The sequence below is a fragment of the Mesocricetus auratus genome, unplaced genomic scaffold (genome assembly GCF_017639785.1).
Source record: "Mesocricetus auratus isolate SY011 unplaced genomic scaffold, BCM_Maur_2.0 Super-Scaffold_100011, whole genome shotgun sequence".
NCBI classification, from domain to species: Eukaryota; Metazoa; Chordata; class Mammalia; order Rodentia; family Cricetidae; genus Mesocricetus; species Mesocricetus auratus.
This window is the reverse complement of record NW_024429195.1, coordinates 51,178,187-51,198,932: the sequence shown is the minus strand read 5'-3', so window position 1 is coordinate 51,198,932 and position 20,746 is coordinate 51,178,187. Positions and strand designations below refer to the sequence as shown.

At 42.9% G+C, this 20,746-nt stretch overlaps 1 protein-coding gene and 1 pseudogene across 6 annotated transcripts in view; both read left to right on the top strand.

Moving 5' to 3' along the window:
• Positions 1 to 20,746, top strand: part of Grip1 (glutamate receptor interacting protein 1) — a 586,206-nt gene that overhangs the window by 323,323 nt on the left and 242,137 nt on the right. The window lies entirely within an intron of this gene.
• On the top strand, positions 5,131 to 5,227 carry LOC121143373 (annotated as a pseudogene).

Here is a 20,746-nt window from a genome sequence, read left to right as displayed (position 1 = left end):
CCCCATTTGCCCAACTTAGAGATCTCCTGAAGTGTCAGAGTTGCAAACAGTATCATTGGTCTCTAAAAACGCCAGGCTAACTTTCAGAATGTTTCCCGTCTCAGTGAGTGATTGGCTCACGCAGAGAAACTGCAAGTCTTCATGGTTTTGTTTTAAAAAAAGAAATACTGCTCATTGTTTTTAAGTAAGACTGGGAACAAGCAAGGTTTTCTTCTCAAAAACAAACTGAGGTACAACTGAAGAGATTTACTAGCAGGATCTGAGTTGCGACTTGGGAGACAAATTTCACTCAGGCTGAAATGGATGCTCTGAGGGGGCAGAACTTAACGCCAAACCATGAGGTGGGATTACATCCCTTCCTACTCAGGAATTCAGACAGGAACAGGCAGGTAGCAAAGATGGCTTGTACATATGGGACCTGTTTATCCATTGAAAGAATGCACATACAAGTAAGCATTGTTGGAAAGGAAGATGGAGGAGACATAGGGGAAATGTTCTTGGCAGAGGAAAATGTTGCAACAGAAGACCCCATAGCTTTTATAGCTTAGACTACACTAATGAAAAGGATTACTCTTTCCACAAGAAAATCACAAGATGTGGCAAACAGGGAGGCAAAATTTGCCTGGTGGTGGCAGATTCAAGGAGGATGCCTGGAATCTTAGTGTCCTCTGGCCTAGTGTTGGGGGACATCACAGCCTGTCTTTATCTGTTAGATTTTAGTTTCTCCATGTGTTTTTTTTCCTCTCATTTTGAGACAGACTCTCACACTATAGCCAGGACTGGTCTGGAACTCATTTTGTAGCCTACACTAGCCTTAAACTGGCAGTGGTCCTACTCCTTCGGTCTTCCAAGTTCTGGGCTTAGGAATATGAGCATCATGCCTAGCTCTGACACTTTACCTGGCATTCTTTAATCTATCAAAATAAGTGTGCAAATCAGCAGTAGTGCAGTAGTAGTAATTGTTATCAATTATATGCTGTTTGTTTATACTATATAATAATTATGTATTACTTATTACTGCTTATTCACCATTTAAGGGAGAACTCGAAAACTCTGATAGCAACAGCTGCAGTTTAGAAATCATGACTTTGGGACTCCAAAGCCTGTTTCTGGAAGTCTCCAAGAATATACTGACTTTGGGGGCAGAGTGGAACATACTTGGCCAACTTATGCACAAAGAGCCAGTTCACAAGCTGCCGGTTGCTTCAGCTTGTTTTCCTGTAATAAAAAATTTAAAACCAGTCTTAAAAGGCTGTGGCTTATTAGTTTTAAATCCTACAGAGTAAGCATTTCACAGTTTGAAGCATTGATTTTTAACTCAGTAGATGAACTGCATAAAATGAAACTACTTTTTAATTGCATTTATTATAGTCATCCTGTATGAAGATGTCCAATAAAATCATTTCAGAATCTTAGGATACAAAGGAAAAAAGAAACAAAAAGTTGCAGTAGTTTTCTCTGCAGTCATTCATTTCTTCGCTCACCTCTGCATTTATTCAATAAGTGCTTTGTGTTTAGGATGCTTTGAGTGATGGGTGTGTGACAAAGACCTTCATGTTGATAACTAGTTAGGCAAGATATCTGGACTGCAAACCTTATCTGGGAGAAAGTGAGGTGAGGGGACAGTGTGTGACAGGGGCGGCAATGTGGCTGGTGTGTCTCCCGACCCACTTCCTTCTCTCTTCCCCACAACCTCGAGCTAGTAGCTCTCCGTTTTCTTCCTGCACTGTTATCTACTGCATCTTGGAAGCCATAGTGCTGCAATATAACTAAATAATCTACTCTCTGAAATGTGCGTGATGAGATGGTTTATTTCACGGACCACACGGTACACGGTCCAACGGATATTCTCAAGCACACATCTTGCATCTTGTTGATACATCTTTTTTACGAATGGTGAATATGAATAGAATTTTCTAAAGTGGTATTTTCCCAAAGTTACTGTGAATTCTTTTCTTCCTCAACTTCAAAATTAGTTTTGGTTGAACTTGGCTGAGACCCATCCTCTCACCTAGTCCACTTGTTAAATGGAATGATTCAGTGGCTTGCATAGCGCAGAAATCGCTCTTTGCCGCCACCTACTCTGTCCTTTACTTTTGAACGGGCCATTAGTGCGCATTGGCACTGTCTCCTTTTTGCTTTGTTATGGTGACTGCTAATTGGGCTTGTCTTCATTGCACTATCAGACCACTTTGTTGTAACCCATTTCCTAGTAATTGGCTATGCACCTTCCCTGAAATGTGAGTTTTCTTTGAGCTTGTAAAATGCGCAAGGCACATATGAACTCCTTCACAGAATTTTAGCTGTCGTTACAAATAAAGATCAAAAAAATCGCTGCCCTGAAAGCAGAACTCCAGGTATTTAATTCATGACTGGAGACTCTCGGGAGAACAAAAGAAATGTGTTGTGTTGTGGTGTGAAAAAAGCATTTGGTTTTCCCTGAGAGATGACTTGAGATTCAACCACCTGAAGAACAAGTTAAAAATGTCTGGTGGTTACATTTTAATGAAGTATTACGAATGGAATAAAGCCAATCTTCAAGATTTGGCTCAAATGAGTATAGCCTCACATGAATAGGTGGAAATGGCAGAAATCATAGTCTTGTTAGGGCCATGCAGGAGGGATCTGCTCTGTCTGTTCCCATCATTTATGCCCAGGATCCTCAGGTTTGTGTTGCCTGAGTAGCACGATGAGACTTGAATATCTTAAGCATTAGATATTTTAGTGACTCAGTTAGGAGAATTTTGGCATTTATTACGGTATCTCTTCCAGCTGCTTTTACGAGTTCTAGAAGGAGACTGATGACCAGTGAAGTAGACGCTACTGCAAAAATAACCATCTGAAAGTGATGTGAAAGGGCTCTATTCAAGGTTTACATGAACCATGCCAGTGCAGCTAGTATGGGTTGACCCAAGTTTTAATTAATTACCAGGTGCTTATTGAACACCTACTATGTGTCTAGCACTTTGATGAACATGGAAAATCCATTGCACCCAGTGATACAAGCCAATGCTTATGGAACAATTTTAATTAGTCATGTGATCAATTCTGGAACACTGCATTATGTGTTAAAGAAGAACTGTAGAGGAGTGAACGTGAGAAGCCTTTCTGTTGGTCATGTAGATAGTATGTAGCTCCTGGAGCTCGTATCTCTTTTTCCCAGTGTCATAATATAACAGTAGTTGCCTTTTAGAGAAATGATTCCAGAAAGGTCTTGTAAATGGAAGTTTCTGCCCTGCCCCATCCTGCAGGCATTCATTAGTTCAGTCGGTAGAGCATGAGACACTCTCAGGGTCTTGGGTTCATGCCCCAGGTTGGGCACCACTTGTTGTCAGAAGTTTCTGTCCTGCCCATTCCCATAGCCATTTAGTCACAAATAAACATACATGGGCTCAAATTAATTATAAACTGTTTGGCTGATGGCTCAGGCTTCTGGGCTAGCTCTCTTGATTAATAGCCCATTTCTATTAATCTATGTATTTCTATGTGGTCTTGGCTTACAGGGGAATGCCGGACATCTTTCTTCCTTGGCAGCTATATGACATCTCTCTGGTGACTCCATCTCTGCGTTCCTCTTCCCAGAATTCTCCTAGTCTGGTAGTCCCACCTATACTTCCTGTCTGGCTACATCCTGCCTGTCCATTGGCCAAAACAGTTTCTAATTAATATGACCCTTGTGTATTTATTTGTGACTAAACAGCTACGAGACCAAAACGTCCATCAACAAGGTCTGCCTTGTGCTTTCTTTCCATTTAGATTGTTGGGGTTTCTTGTCTTGTCCATGTGTTTTTTGTTGACAAAAATAAAAGAAAATGAAAATGTGCTATTAAGGTATGAGACTTGGAATCTGTGTGATATAAAAGCCCCAGAGACAGGAATTGTGGAGAGGAAGTGATAGAGAAATAAAGAAGAATGCAGAAAGACAGAACCACTCAGAGCATCAGTGTTAACGTTGGGTTGTTATTGCAGAAAGGAGAGGTTGTCTTAGTTGCAAGGATTTTGGAGTCAGGCTGTCTAGGCATGAATTCTAACTGTTGTCACCTGCTCACTGAACCTTCTTAGACACATGCTCTCTGAACCTCAGTTTAGCTACCTGCCTCATGGGGGAGACTCGTCAAGTGAGTGTGTAGATCAAGCACATGGCCTGGTGACTAGCACATGGTGAGACCTTAGGTAGAACGAAAGGTTTCAGTGTGGCTAACAAAGAGTCAGGAGCCCCAATTAGCAACAAAGCATTTGCTGAGTTTGGCTGTAAGACTTCCAAAATACTTCCCAAGTCGATCCACTTGTGTTAGTCTTTGACATGAAAATGAAAATCTCAACTCGAGCTCCTGCTGTCCGTATTTGAAGTACTAGAATATCTTCCTCAATTATCTCCTCTAGTGTCTCCTTCTCAGCCACATGAACAATTGAAAACACTGATTAAAAGCTGTTAATGTTTCCCATTGCCAAAGATACAGCTGCAGGAACCCTGGGTACCCACTCCTTTTGCTCCTACCTCCAAGAATTGGGGCCTTGCCACTTCCATATTGAATTCATTGAACTTAAAACTATGGCAGCATCAAAGCATTTTTGGTCCCAGATTACATTATTGGCCTTGACCAGTGCTCTTCTCCCTGCCTATTAAGGATTAAGGATTAAGTGAGATGGGAAAATCAGTTTTGAATCTGAATGGAACTATCCCATGGGCTGGGGCCCCAGGCTGAATCTAAAGGGGAAAAGGAAACAGCCAGCCAAGAGTCACACCTGGAGGCTCTCTGTTTCCTGGTCTACTCCTGCCACCATGGAGCACCTGCTTCCATGCCTTCTTTCTCATGATGGGCTGTTATCCCTTCCAACCTTGAGTCACACTAACCTCATCTTCCTTACGTTGCTTTTTGTAAGTAATTAATACGTTTTCTTTCCCCAATTCTAATGGGGGACATGATCTGGTCTAGAGGATGGAAGCAAGAGAGGAAGAAATGTTTCAAGATTTTAGCTTAGGAGACTAGCAGTTTAGTGGCTGGGTTGACAAAGTGAAGACATTTGAAGAAGAACCATCCTGGGAAGAAGTAATTAAGCCACGCAGAGAGATAATGGAACTTCCAAATGTTGGTTGGTGTTCTGCATACAAATAAGAATATGGCTTGTGCTTGCTTCGGCTGCGTGTATACTAAAATTGGAACCATACAGAGAATATTAGCATGGCCCCTATGACTCAGCACAAATGCAGCTACTCTTATTTGATAAATAGTATTTTAAAAGTGTGTGGTGTCCTCATATAATAAAATTGCCATTGTTCATGGGCACAGCCTGACTTCTAATTTATGTGAAGCTACAGTTTTAGTTTCTTTGCTCATGCCTGTCATATTTCTGATGTGTTCCTCCTAGTGTATTCTCAAGCCTAGGTGTACATTGGCAGTGTAATGATTTTTTAAAAAACTGTTGACAGATATCATGAGTCTGCCTTGTCCCGTTTAGTAATGTGTTTCTTTATTTCAGTGCCTAATCACTAGTCATTTTATATATTGCAGTAAACATTGCTTTGATATTATTTTCTGTATTTAAATTTCATGTCTAGAATCCAGGCAAATCTAGATAGGTTTTCTGGATCAATATTAAGAGAATCAATCAATAGCTTCTATTATTATTCCACTTCCCTTTATTGAGGTGTGGGGGAGTCTTGATTTGCATTTGCTAAGTACAATAATATGTTTGCAATGATGACATGAGAAGTTTGGTTAAAATCATCTGAACTTCCTACAGAAAGCATAACAAACTTTAAAAGGCTTCATATCCACCATTTTTCCTCTCCCTCCCATCTTCTCTCCTGGAGTCTAGTGCAGAGTCACTACACTTTGAATGGACAGAGGAAGATGACATCAGTGCCATCCCTGCCCTTGTTCAGTTCCCTGCAGAAAAACATACCTCCAGCTCACACCACACAACCTCAATAAACTCAGATTCTGTATTTGTCCATCCTGAGCCCCAGGGGGCACCAGGCTAAGGGCCAGGTGAATTGAGAGAAGTTTACCAGTGACTTCTCTTCTTCTGTTTGAAGATATTGAAAATGTTATCACAAGTGTTTGTTTACAGGTGTGACCGCTTTACATGATCATGAAATTAAAACCTGCAATTCCTCTCCAAGGAAGTTCTGGGAGCTGGAGAGATGGTGTAACAGTTCAGAATACTTGCTACTCTTGTAGAGGATCAAGTTTGGTTCCCACATGACAGCTCATGGCTCTAACTCAGTTCCAAGGGACCTGCTCCCCTTTTCTGGTCTCTATAGGTGCTAGATGCATGCACCGCAGATATACACCTGCAGGTTAAATGCTTGTGTACATAAAATAACAATAAACAAGTCTTTAAACTTCAGTCCTTCAGCTTGTGATTATTAAAGTGCAAGTCACTTCATTATTCTCTTCATTGAGGCATTGCTCATTCCTGCATTCATCCTCTAACAATTGTTCACAGAGCATGATACATGCTGAGTAAACTAGAATCACATTTGTGCTCACATCCACAACAGTTGACTCTTCAGAGCAGTGGTTACTGTACAAAGTGCCGAGGGACCTCCAGGAAGTGTAGTTTATGAACCATTGAAATGAGAACATTCAGTGATACCTTCATTCAGGGAGCAGTTTTTGAGCACACACCGAATTCTATTAGTTGCTAGCTTCCCAGAACCTCCCCTGTGTTCTAACATTCTATAATTAATTTTTTATCACAATTGACTATATTCTCTCCTAACTTACATTCATGATGGCCTCTAACTTTTATAACAATAAGGAACAAAAAGCACACAGAATTTCCTTTTTATAACTTCTGAATTAGGTTAGACTGGTGTTTTAGCTTAGGCTAACAGCTTACTGATCAGGAAACATTAATATGACAGCATTATGGGTGAGAGCTTTTCTATTCTTAGAAAACTAAATGGCCTGTATGTGTGCATCTGCCTGGTTGAGCGACCATGGCTGAGATAGCACTAAGAGTAACAACTATGATGTATTGCCCCATTGGGTTGTTCGATGATAAATCATCATCTCATCAGATCCTCCCACACTGATTAGCTACACTGTGACTTGATTCTTTCTTCCCTTCTTCACTGAGTTCTGTCCCTTTCCTTCAGCCTTCATCTCCAGTGCCCCACGCTACATACTGTTTGTTCTTCATGGGGCTTCTGCCCCCTCTATCCTAGCCAGACTCCTCTCCAGCCAGATCCACCTGCAACTTCCCTTCGCCCAGGTTGCCCTCCCACAGTTCCCTCACTGCCCACTCTTATCACCCATTTGCTCTTCTAAGTTTCTTTTCTTCAGTTTTTGCTTCTGTTCACCCAAGGAACACATGCAACTTGCTTATTGTCATTTCCTTCAAGCCACCCCGCATATATAAGTCATATTGCACAAAATGCATTCACTAACTGCTCCTTGCACAGTCCTCTCAGTGGCCCACTTTCCCCGAAGCTGCTTGAGGGTAAAAAGCGTCACACCCATGCCTATGCCTCCAGTACCCTACTCGGTTTGGAAGCATTGGCATCTAGGTAGCAGCATCTAACACTGCCGTGGCCTCAAGTAAGCTCCCACTGGCCAGTCAGAGCTTTCAGATTTATGCCTATGGATCAATCCCATTAGCCATGGACATGGACTAGAGCCAAGATCACTAGCGGAGCCTATGGCTGACAAGGCAGTAGGATCATTTCCTCGAGTGTGGCCCTGAGCCCATGCTCTACCTGCCAACTTCCAGCTAATCAGTGCGTTTTTGGAGCAGGTGTTCCCTGTCCTGTGACCTGTTGCTCTGGTCAGAATTTGTATAAACAGATGCTAGATAGCAAAGGCTTAGGCTGCTTGCTGTGTCAGCCCTGTGTGTAGTGCTTGGAGCAGAGCCTTCTCCAGGGTCTAAGGTTCTTTTGTACTTGTGCCCAGTGCCTTTCTTCATTCAGACAACCCAGCCAATGGAATGCAGGAGGCAATTCTCTTAGCTGTTCACTTCTCCTGTTCAGGTCACTGAAACGTCAATAGGATGGGGATCTGGATGGAGGAGTAAGAAGCCATTCTGTCCATCCTTATTCTATGATTGTTGCTTTCTTTATGGCATTAATTCAGTAACATCAAGAGCCGTCCATAAGACCTCCCAGAGTGACATCAGGCTGAGTATGGGTGTAAAAGTAGAATGTCTTGACCAGTGTAAGCCTGGATCTGACTCTGCCCTTAGTCACAGCCTGTGTACTGGGGTGCCTGTGTGATTCAGAATCTGGTCTACCTCTATGATACAGAAACATCTCGAAACTGGTGATTATAAGACTTTCCCATAGAAAACTAGAATAACAATCTTTCTGTGAATTGGGAAGAACATGAGATCACAGAAATGGCATCAATAATTCATATCACCTCCGGAGTCAACAGCAGTTAATATTGCTGCAGATTGGGTGGCACCAAGCACTCACCCTGTAATTAATAACAACACGGGCCACAGCTATTGCCTGTTATCTTCATTTTCAGGGAAGAAACTGCTGGTGCTAGCAGATACTCATAACAGTCAAAATCACACCCATTGGAACGTTTACTACAGCGCAACCCTGTAGTCCATCTAGCACAATCATGTCAGATTGAATTCAACCTTGGTTTTTACAACTTCAGAATAAAAGCTGCTTGGGGGAAGAGATAATTAACTTGCAGAAACTCGTTCTATTTTGACTCTAAAAGAAATTCATAAATCATTTATTGGTCCTTCCTTTCTCCAAAACAATGAAGCTCATTGAAACTGCTTTCCATTGCTTCTCCGGGCAGAGCTCAGAGCTCACAAGGTGGTCAAACACTCCTCAAAGCAGGGGTGCCTTTCACAAGTCCTGGTACACAGTGAGCATGGCACCTTTCTCCCAGCAGATGGCAGTAAAACATCTTGACAAGGACCATCTCCAATGCTCATGATGGTGCCTCTGTGGCTAAAAGAGGCCCTTGCATTATCGAGAGACGTGGGGGAAAGATGACAGAGTTTAGGAAGTGACCTTTAGATAGCAGGTGCTTACGTTTTTAAAGAAAGGGAATTTGACAGCCACCAAATCACCCACATTTGTCACCAGTTGGAAGCATCCTCCTGACCATAGCCTTTCGTTTTCTGCATCTGCGTCACATATTTATGAATCATTGAACCCCCTGATAATGTGTTGTGCTATGTTTTTGCTCTCTTGACTCCTTTGACCTCTTTGAGGGGCCCGCCACCCAGCTCCCAAATAAATCACACACGGAGGCTTATTCTTAGTTAGAGATACCTGGCCTTAGCCTGGCTTGTTTCTATCCAGCTTTACTTATCTTAAATTATCTTGTCTACCTTTTCCCTCAGGACTTTTGTCTTTCTTACTTCCTTATATCTCACTTTCCTTCTTACTCCATGGGTGGCTGGGTGACTGGCCCCTGATGTCCTCCTCTCCTTCTCTATCTCTCCTTGTGCTCCTCCTCGGTTCTCCTATTTATCCTCTCTGCCTGCCAGCCCCACCTATCCTTGCTCCTGCCTTGCTATTGGCCATTCAACTCTTCATTAGGAACACCAGGAGTTTTAGACAGGCACAGTAACACAGCTTAACAGAGTTAAACAAATACAGCACAAACAAAAGTCACACACCTGAAAATAATGTTTTACCACAATGAGGGATGCATTCTGAGGAAGACTGAAGAGGGACATTCCATGTCCATGATCAAACCCATAAAGCAGGAAGTTTTTTTGTAAGATTTTTAGTGTCTCTGTTGTTTCTCTGGGATTTTTGCACACAGAAAGGCCGTAAACATGTGTTCACCTTACCAGAAAGAGTTCCTCTGTCATTTGCCAGATTCTTGGGTTAGCTGGGAGCTTTTAAAAGCTGCATTTGACTCTTACATTCTTTCCAGTTCTTCCTCCATGATGACCCCTGCACCTGGGGAGAAGGGCTGATAATATAGGCATCTCCTTCCGGGCCAAACACTCCCAGACTCCTAGTCTCTGTAGCTTTGGCAGTTGTGGGTTTCTGTTGGTCACTGTCTGCTGCAAAAGGAATCATCTCTAGAGAGATTGATAGATGCACCAAAGGGGAAGGGAGGCATACAAGAGAATCAGAGGCAGTGTCCGGCTACAAGAAAACCATTTTCTGGACACAGTGGGGTACAAGATCTGCCCAAGCTCAAGCCAGACAAAACTCCAGAATGGAGACAAGAGGGCACGAACTCCCACCCCATCTAAGGAGCTATAAACTGCCAAAAGAGGGCACATAAGTTTTAAGGGTACAGCCCCAGGTGGGTTGATCACCTCCCAGTGAAGATCACCTATGCATGAGTGTGTGGGCAGCACACATTGTACTTGATGGATTTCATATATATTTATTTATTTTTAAATTTAAATTAGAAACAAGGTTGCTTCACATGTCAATTCCAGGTCCCTCTCTGTTTCCCTCCTGTAGAGAGAAGCCTTTTCCTTGCCAGCAGCTTTGGTTTTTCTCCCACCAGTCGCCTGGGCTCTGCCGCATTGTAGTCCCCAAATAACACACAAGATGCTGTATTAACTATGAAGCTGTTGGCCTTGCTTGTTTCTTACTGGCTATCTCTGACTTAAGTATTTATCCCATAATTGTTAATCTTAGTATTTTTCTTACCGGAGAAGTTTCTGGGCTTCTTATCCCTATGGCGGTTACACCTTGACTCCCTGTGTTTCTCCTACCCAGAGTCCTCCTGGACTCCTAGTCCCACCTATCTTGCTTCCCTATTGGCCAACAGTGCTTTATTGACATATACACAGGACTTCCCCGTCACCCTCCTCTCCTCCCGTGCCCTCCCACCAAACCCCCAATATCCCCTCATTTCCCTAGGGAGGGTGAGGCCCTCCATGGGGGTGTCTATAGTCTGTCATTTCATCCAGGGCAGGGCCTAGACCCTCCCCCAAGAGTTCAGGGTGAGAGTGCATCTCTCATTGTTGGATGGGAGTCCAAAGTCCCTTTGTATACCCGGGATAAATACTGATCTACTGCCCAAGGCTCAATCTCCTCACTGACACCCACATTCAGGGGGTCTTGATCAGTCCCATGCTGGACACCATTGGATGGCCTGTGGGGATTGTTCTGGGAGAAAATGGAGTAGTTGGATATCATGAAACTGCTTTGTGAGAGGGGGAAAATGTATCAGTAGGGTCCATCACCCCAGGAGGCCTGTAAGAAATCTGTGGAAAGAAGACAGAAGCTTGAGTCCCCTTGAGTCCAGATATGTTACAGTAAGAGGAAGATGCTTGCTAAGGGCTGAGGAGATCTGGAGCATCTATGCGCCACATTTGGAAAAGGGGGTCCTGCTTAGTCCCCGTTAGAATTACCATTGCACAACTCTAGGTAAGGTGAGCTTGTAATTCTCTAAGATAAGCCACACATAGGTCATTTAAAAGAAGTACAGGGTGTTTTTTGAGCTATGCAGCTAAGTCAAGTCATTTGTAAAAGCCACTCAGGTGAAACCAGTGCTTTTATAGGTCACAGGTGTCCCTTAAGCCACCAGTTTGATAACGAGTTAAGACATCAGGCTTCACCTGTCAGGTTCAAGACCTGGCTCTCAGTAACGGGTACTACTACTAAAGAGATGTTGTTATGGCAACATGTGTGGTGATAAGACACACTCTAGCATCTTCTCTGTATTGCGGACTATTGTAAATATACTTAGTAAGGGCCCTTAGTTCAGTAAGGGCCCATAATTTGTGTATTTTTCAGTGTTAGTTACCTTCTAAGCAGGGGCTTCTGGGCTTACATCTTGACTTAAGATCCTAGCAGTGACCCCCTGAAACACCTAGGAAACTGAGATATGAGGCTAACATTGTGTCTAGATTATGTCCCAGAGTGTCCTATATGCTTGCCCCTCCTGTATAAATCAGGTGTTCAGGAGATGGACTGCTCTTCAAGTGACCCCCAGTTGTGCCACTTAGCAGAATCCAATACTCCCCATCCACACTGGTGTGGTTGTGTGGTACTTCTGACTGGATGTCATCTGCCTGGGGGGGGGTCTTCTGTAAAACCCAACTCATCTTTATACTCCAGCAAGAATTGCTTTATTCAATCTCTGTTTTATTTTTTTAATCTCCTCTGAAGCCAGCAGATCATAAATCCTTTGCTAAATGAGATTCCCAAAAATTGGTGATGGACGGCCTTGCCTATTGTCTCCTGACAAGCCTGACCCTGGCTTTCATCACAGTAGTCAAAGGGGCTGTATCCTAGGAAGCACCTAGAAGTATTGCTGGGGGGGAAGCCACAGCTTAATTCTCCACTCTGAGCTTCTTCAAGGCTTCCTAAAGGCTTACACAAGAGAAACACACAGAGAAGGTGATAAATTACACCAGTAATGACAGAGAATTAACTTTAATCTCCAGCAATACCGAGAAATCTGTGTCCGGTGTGGGAGAAGGAGATGGTGACAGAGAAACATGCAGGGATTTGCAGAATGCCAGTTATTTCCAGTTCTGTCTCCGAGTGCCAATGCCGAAATCCAAACCCTGCTGAGAGATTGATAATGGAACACCAAAGGAGAGAAGGAGGGAAAGGACAGGGTGTAAATTTACTCCAGAGCTGTCCTGTGCTGTGAATTATATCAAGAGAGTGTCTATTATCCTACTTAAAAGATACTTTATTGTATTTTAGAAGTAAATTGGGCCATTACTTTGCAGCTTTGCACTGTTTGCAACTCAACAATTTTGTGTTTCTTCCTGTAAGTGTCCTAGAGGCTGTTTTTTTTTTATTAGCCTGTGCTTGGGCACCACGCTTCATCCTCCCAGGACCCTCTTGGATCACCCAAGCTCCTGAATGTCCTTCAAAAAGCTAGTTCAGAGAAACAGAGAAATGTGGAGGAAAAGAGACATTCTTGACACTGTGGGTGGGAATGGAAAATAGTGTGATTATTCGAAATAGCATAGACGTTCCTAAACTACCATACAATCCAGTAACCCCACATCTGACTACACGGACAGAGGGAGCAGTGTGATATGCTCTTCATTGCCGTGTTCATTGCAGGGTAATTGACAAGAGGCAGGGAGTAGTCAGCCTACCCACTGGTAAGTGAACGGATGGGGAAGATGCACTCTGTACCTGGGAGTGACAGCCTCAAAGCAAAAGAGAGCCTGGCCACTTGTATAGCATGGGTGAATCTGAAGGGCATTGTACCAAACTTTCTGGGACTGTAACTCGAAAAGTAGTAGCCTTGGATATACTTGCACATGATTACTTGTTTCTACTCTGCTGAGCTGCAGTCATGTACCAATCATGGAGGAATGCGTTAAAGTGATGCAGCTCAGTGGTCCAGCACTTGCCTAGCATGCAGAAGACCCTAGTCTTGTTCTTAAACTATCAAAACAAATACGAAAGGAAAGGAGTGAGGGAAGCAGCACAGCTAGTGTATGGTGGGGCAAAGCCACTTTAATCATGAGGCATGGGAAAGAGAGAAGAGACGGTGGCATCTGGTTCCACTTGAGGACACACACCTTGAGTATCTCCCACAAGGCCCCACCTTACAAAACTTCTATGCTTTTAATATTGTCATCCCGAGGACCAAGTGCCTTTGACACTTGGGCCTTTGTGATACATCCAATGCTCAAATATTTACAGGAAGTAAAAAGAAGCAGATTTAGAGAGATAAGTACTCAAGACTCCTACTCAGCTGTGGAGTCCAAAAAGTCAAACTCGTGGATGCAGAAAGCAGACCAGTGGGATCCAGGGTTTGCGAGATAAATGGGATGTTGGTTAAAGAGTAAAAACCCAAGAGGACTAAGATCCAGGGATGCATATCATCTAATTTGGTAACTGGAAATAATTCTGTATTGTGGGGAGGGTGGATGCTAAGTGCCATCAGTATCCAAGGTAACCAGGGTCAACTGAGGGTGTGCTAACTCATCCTGCTAATCATTCCACAACACATGTGTGAGTTGACTCATTGTGTTGCTCATTTTGAATACATACATTTATCTTGCTTACCATTTTTACCTTAGCAAACCTAGCAGGAGGGCCCTTTGGCATGAAGTTTTATGGTGAGAATTCAATGAGGAAATGTGAATTATTAGTCCATGCGCAGCGCTCAGGACCCCCGTGTGAATGCAAGCCATGTGGTGATGACAGTGTTAACGATAAACACGAGGAAAAGGTAACAACAACCACCATGACCTAGCAGGTTTTCCAAATTCTTACCAGAATCCAAGTTCTCCCATCTCACCAGCCTTTTTCATTTTCATCTTTTTAACTTTGACCCCTCTTTACCTCCTTTTTCACCTGTGGATTTTGCTATTGCCTGCCTCTGGTCCCACCACTTGGATTCTCTGTTGAATTCGTGGGTTGCTGTTGACACAGGCATTGTCATAACTCTGTAAACACTTTGGGCGGGCTTTATGATAAGTAGTTTGCTTAAACCATCTCCAAGTGTCTGGCTGTATTTGGTCATCAGATGAGATCCCAGCCAGGGTGCCTGCTTCCTGAATTCCTCCTGATCCTCAGTCCCCTTTTAGTAGCTGTCCACTCTGACAATAGGCCAGTACATGAGATGGCCTGTGCAAGCTGGTCTCAGGGGGCTCACACAGTTAGTGCTATGATGTCTGAGAACGGGGGTAATCTCAACTTCAGAAGTCTCCGTCATTTGACTGCTTTTCTCTTTTCCCTAATTTCCTCAGCTCTTCCATTTTTATGACGTTCTCGCTTCCGAAAGGCATTATTATAAGAGGGCTGCAATCCATCTAGTTTTTGTTTTCTCGGGCAGTGATCAGTGATTGAAAGTGTTTGCAGAACATCTCCAAGGAGCAGTTCATGTTATTTTTGTGGAAAGCAAAGTGAAATATATGGGCTCTAGTGTTTTAAGGGAGGGAGAGGTGACCTTCAAGTTGTGGCAATGAACTCAGAAACACAAGAAATGGTTCACAGGATGCTTTGCAACTTGATGAAATGTAGACTTTTTCCGAGAGCAGTACAGGAGTGAGACATTCCCTTCTCTTGTTTATGGTTCTGTGTATCCTACATAACTAACACCAAGCCCTTTAACACACACACACACACATACACACGCACACACACACACACACAAATCAACACGTGTATACTTACACAATACTGTGTTAGTCATTGGTACGTTGCTATGCAAAACAAAAATTAAAAAAACCACTTAAGGGAATAGGATTTAATACAAACCAGGAAAAAACAAGGCAATAAGGATTTATTTTGGATTTCACGTTCAGTGATTTCAGTTCATGGTTGCCTCCATTGCTCTGGGTAGGCTTGTGATTAGGCAGAGTATCCTGGGAAACAGGGCCTATTGGGGAGTATGGTAGAGCATTGTTGCTCACCACACAATGGTTAGAAAGCAGGGAGAGATTGAGTGGAGAGGGTCTACCCTTCAAGGGTACTCCCTCAGACCTACTTCCTCCACAAGGCTATGAAGGCAGGGTACTAATGAGTTCACTAGACCCAGGATAAATGGTAAATGGGTTTTTTATTTGGGAACAACTTACACAGATAATAGTAAAGAACCACTGTGGCTTTCCTACTCAAGAAGATGCAGTCTCTGCCCTTCTGAAACTCTCTGCAACCTGAGAGAGAGAGAGAGAGAGAGAGAGAGAGAGAGAGAGAGAGAGAGAGAGAGAGAGAGAGAGCCCAACGCACACTTCTCCAAAGGGATGTGGCCACTAACACAAATTCACTGGCAAAATGAGATGCTACTACAAGGCTCTACTTCCCAGTGTCTACCATCTCCTAATTACACCATCGAAGTATGAAGCCATCAACATACCAATCCGTTCATTGGGTGTTCAGGACTTTCGTAATTGAATCGCCCCTCAGCAGCAACACCAGCTAGCCATCTGGGGACCATGCCTTTAGCACATGCATCTTTTTTTGTAGAACAATTCATATCCACATGGTGATTCCAATTTCCTCTGTCCTGGTATGAATAAAAGTCAGCTTCTTTCTAAATGGAGAAAAGATGGCAACTCCAGCTTCATAGTTTACCATTCCCAGTGTGAGGTTTTGAAGGAAAATGGTCCTCATAGGCCCATAGGGAGTGCACTATTAGGAGGTGTGGCCTTGTTAGAGGTAGTGTGTAACTGTGAGGGTGAGACTTAAGATCTTATATGTTCAAATTAGACCTCATGTGACAGTATCCTTTGCTCCCTGTGGATCTAGATGTAGAACTCTCAGCACCTCCTCCAGCACCATGTCTGTCTATATGTCACCATGCTTCCCACCATGGTGATAATGAGCTAAACGTCTGAACTGTAAGCCAGCCCCAATTAAATGTTTTCCTTTATAAGAGTAGCCATGGTCATAGTGTCTCTTCACAGCAATGGAACCCTAACTAAGACGCCCAGTGGCATGAGAGTGTCTCCTTTTTGGGACTTCTAACAGAAGATCTGAAGTTGCATCTCATCAGCCTGACCTGTAGAGCTGCCTATTCCTGTGCCTAGGAGGCTGACATGCTCCTTGGGCCGGCCTGATGGTGGAGAGGTGGGAGGGAGCCAGTCGCTCTACCATGAGGACAGAGTGGTCCACAAAGTAAAGCAAGGCACTGTTTCTCCTGAAGAGGATATGGAAGCTGGATGATGCACAGGCTAACCATTCATGTGCATTATACGACAGTTTGGCCAGAGCAGGTCTATAGTTCATGAGGTAGAATTCAGGAGTCTGTGTTTCATGTTCTGAGTTAAAATCATGTGCTTTGTGCTTGTACTTTGAGGGTCATTGTGATGGCCAACACACAGATGATACTTTTGACTTGACTTTGAGACGTCTGCATCCTCAGATACCTTTTCTCTTTCACCTCTTATTCCCGCATTTGAACTCGCTGATCTCTCCCACCATTGTCATCAGTTGTGATTAAGCATTTGACTCATAATTGCATGTGTCATAATGACCCATGATTTACACTGCCCTAAGGAAAAATGGAGTGTGTGCACTTCACTGGACCAGAAACAGAACTCTGTCTAGACTTCCTGTTCCCTCCTTCATTTAATGTTTTAGATTCTGGAATATCTATAGGCAAACTTAATGTAGTGAAATGAGCAGGCTCCCTTGTGTTCTCTGCTCATGCATTGTGACTGGGGACAGCTTAACTCCTAGAAGCAAAGCATTACAGTGGCTAGGAAAACAGCAACAAAACCAGTTTGGAGATGATGCAGATGGGATGACTAAGTGGTGTATTCACATGCTACCAACTATAGAAAGTTTTAAAGCAGACAGTCCATTTCTGTGTTGTTGCATGGGCCTCTCCACAGGCCATGAGTGCATTTGCTGCCAGAGCCAGCATGGAGGGTGAATGTGTGTTTGTGTCTTCCTTACCTCAAAGCCAAGTCAGAGAGAATTATTTTGATTTTAATATCTGTTCCATGCATTACCATCTCTTGGTTGCTCTTGACTTGGAGGACTGAAAACTGAGCTGGCTTGCATGTTTCCTCATGGTGGGAAACAGCAGTGCCATTATGAACCATCTGATGAGAAGCCCCAGAAATAAACGAGAGGCTGTCAGGGTGAATCATTCTCCCTTTCCCTCCACAAACAGGCAACACACAAGATGCTGTTGTTGTAGGGGGGCGGACTTTCCTCTCAAGGTGGAAGGGTTCTGCCTTGACTTTTAAAGCAGTTTTTTAACTTTATCTTTTCTATTTAACCTTTAAAAAATAGGGCCTATAAATACAGGCCATTCTAGGGGAAGCCCCCACTAGCTTAATTAATGTACATTTATTGAGCATGAGCTATATGCTAGGAGCTAGTCTATTCAATGAACAACACAGACACCCCCCCAAATCTTTCCCTCACTAAAACAAAACCTTTTTGGGAGTGGAGAGGTGCTGTAAACAAATCAATTATTTAAGTAGCGTGGTAGACGGTGTTTAGTGATGTGGAGAGAATAAGCCGGGAATGACAGTCTGTAGACTGAGTGCAAAAGCAGAACTTGAAGGAGGTGCTACATCGAATTCTTTTTCAGAGATTCCACTCACCTGGCCTGGTTTCCCTGCACACAGTGTCTCTCCTTTGTCTAGGCAGTGTAAACAGGCATGTTTCCTGCCTTCTCACTGAGACACAAGGCCAGTCACACTCTGGGTTTACACAAAATGCATGGGCCAGCTTTTGCCAATGATTTCACAATTGTTTTATATTTGTGGGAATTTTATTTTAATAGTTGTAGATCTTTTTCCTATCGGATCTTCTACTTTTCTTTATTCCTTAATGGTATGCTTATTTGCCAGGTGAGCTGTCCATTGTTGGTCACAGAATGGAGTATATCTCAGACTAGGGTGTTGAGCAAATTAAGTGTGATGACTTCTATGGAAACTGCTTGTAACTTAGCCCATACTGAACAAAAAGAATGAATTTTGAGTATTATTGCAAGATTCAAAGAGTTATGCCCTGCTCATATAGCAGCTTAGCTACTCATACAAATTGCAATGATTGTTGGTCCTTGACATAGGACAGTTATCTCTGCACTCAGGGCAAGTACACTGGGGCTAGAATAAGGCGATTGCTGAACAAAGCAAGCAATTCTTTCTTTCTTTTTAAGAAAAATAAACCACAACTATCCAGTAAATGTACAGGTCTGTCCTAGGATTTTGGCAATCATAAATGAAATGTGTCCAGAGGGTTTGCTGGCTAGTTTTCTATCAACTTGACACAAATAGACTCACTAGAGAGGAGGATGCCTCAGTTGAGAAAATGCCTCCATGATGGGGCTATAGGCAAGCCTGTAGGGTATTTTCTTACTTCATGATTTATGTGGGAGGGCCCAACAGTGCCATCCCTGAGCTGCTGGTCCTGGGTTCTATAAGAAAGCAGGTTGAGAAAGCCAGGGGAAGCAAACCAGTAAGCAGCACCCTTCATGGCCTCTGCATCAGCTCCTGCCTCCAGGATCCTGCTCTGTTTGAGTTCCTGCCCTGACTTCCCTCAGTGATGGACTTCTTCCCAATAGTCACCCTAACTAGAGGGGGTTTTCATACACTCAAGCCAGCCTAGTGTGAAAGTTGGTGATGGTGTCATATACGAAAGCAGGTTTCCTGCTAAGGACACACAGAAAGTTTAATGTGACTTGATCTAATTTGAGATATGTGCCATGGGTGTTCACAGATGCTGGAGTCAAGAGTCAAGGAAAATGGTTACAGAATAGGAAAGCAAATTTGGGCTGATAAGTAAAAGTAGAAAAGTCACTTCTAGAGTCTGGGAATAGGTTATTTTCTGAAAAAGTAAAACAATGTCAACTCCCTACAACATTAGTACACAACTTGAGGGAATCCTACCATTAAAGGGTAGGAGAGAGAAGGGCAGGGCTCAGCCTTATTAATTCTAGCTTCCACTTGCCTGTGTTTTGTCTGATGATCAAATCCATCTCATCACACAGAGCCATAGGGAAGATTGTGTGTTCTATGACCAAATTCTGGACTGTGTCATTATATTTCTGCAGAATGTGTGGTGTTATAAAGCCTGGTACTATTCTCTGGGCCTAAGGACACAAGTGAAGCCAGTCATTGAAACAGCACTTCCCATGACCCCATCCAAACTCACAGCAGGAAGAAGTGATTTCCCAAGGGTAGACAGCCATCCGACACCTTCTGGCTACTTCCCATCCTTTCTTCACACTGTGCCTCCATGAGCCTGGGCCATCAACAGAGTGGCTTGCTTCAGGCATCTCCCCTATTGCCTCCCCTAGTTTGCACGTGTCTCATTGTTGAACATGTCTCATCACACCCTTTTAGCAGACAAGATTCTGCAGTCTGACCCTGGGATTCCTGACCTCCTCATGTTAAGTGTAGTCAACCTTTTTCCTTTGGCACAGTGAAGGCCATAAGCGTTGAACTAGATAAGTAAATGAAAGATAATGGGGGATGTCCTTCTGCATATATGTTTTTCTTGTTGGTTGATGAATAAAACACTGACTGGCCAGTAGTCAGGCAGGTAAAATAGGCAGGGCTACTAGACCAGGAGAAGGTTGGAGAGAGGAGAGAAAGAGATGCCACCAGGAAGAGATGCCATGTAGAGACAGAGAAGATAGGATGTGCCAGTCATTCTCTGGTAAGATAAGGCCATGTAGAAATACATAGATTTGTAGTTATGGACTAATAATTAAGAGAAAGCTATCCAGTAAGAAGCCCTAGCCATTGAGCCACTGGCCAACAGTTTATAAATTAATGTAAGTCTCTGCGTGTTTATTTGGGGTTAATAGGCTGTTGGAACAAGTGGGACAAGAACCTCCATCTACAAACACAAGGACTGGCTACCTGGGTTTTATTTTAAAACATAACTTGTTTAAGTAACACAAGCATCATTGTGGGACAACCATATTAGCTCTGCGGGAGGAAAAAAGTCAGTGTAGTCAATATAAACCAGTTGAAAATGTCGTATGCTGGTTAAAAAGTATACTAACTGTTTTGGACATTTTGAGGCAGTTGCCATCAAGGAATAAAAAGACAATTATTAAAATAATAAGTAGACAAGTGAGATATATCAATTATATTTTCTAATAGATTAATGAAATCACTTGAAAGGAAGGAGAGAATACTGTAATCAAGTTATAGCTTTTCAATAATGATATCAAAGAATGAGGTTTTATCTACAGTTGATCCCACTTTTTATTTAATTTTTAATAATTTTCCTTGTATATGTATTTGGGTATAAACTTGAGATTTATAAAGACCCTTCCTTATTAATTATCAAAAGACTCCATGTCTATTTTGACATAGAAAAATAAACAGATGTGAAAAACGAATCAAACAAAACAGATACATTCTTTATGTCCACATCCTGATGTTGTTGTAATCACTT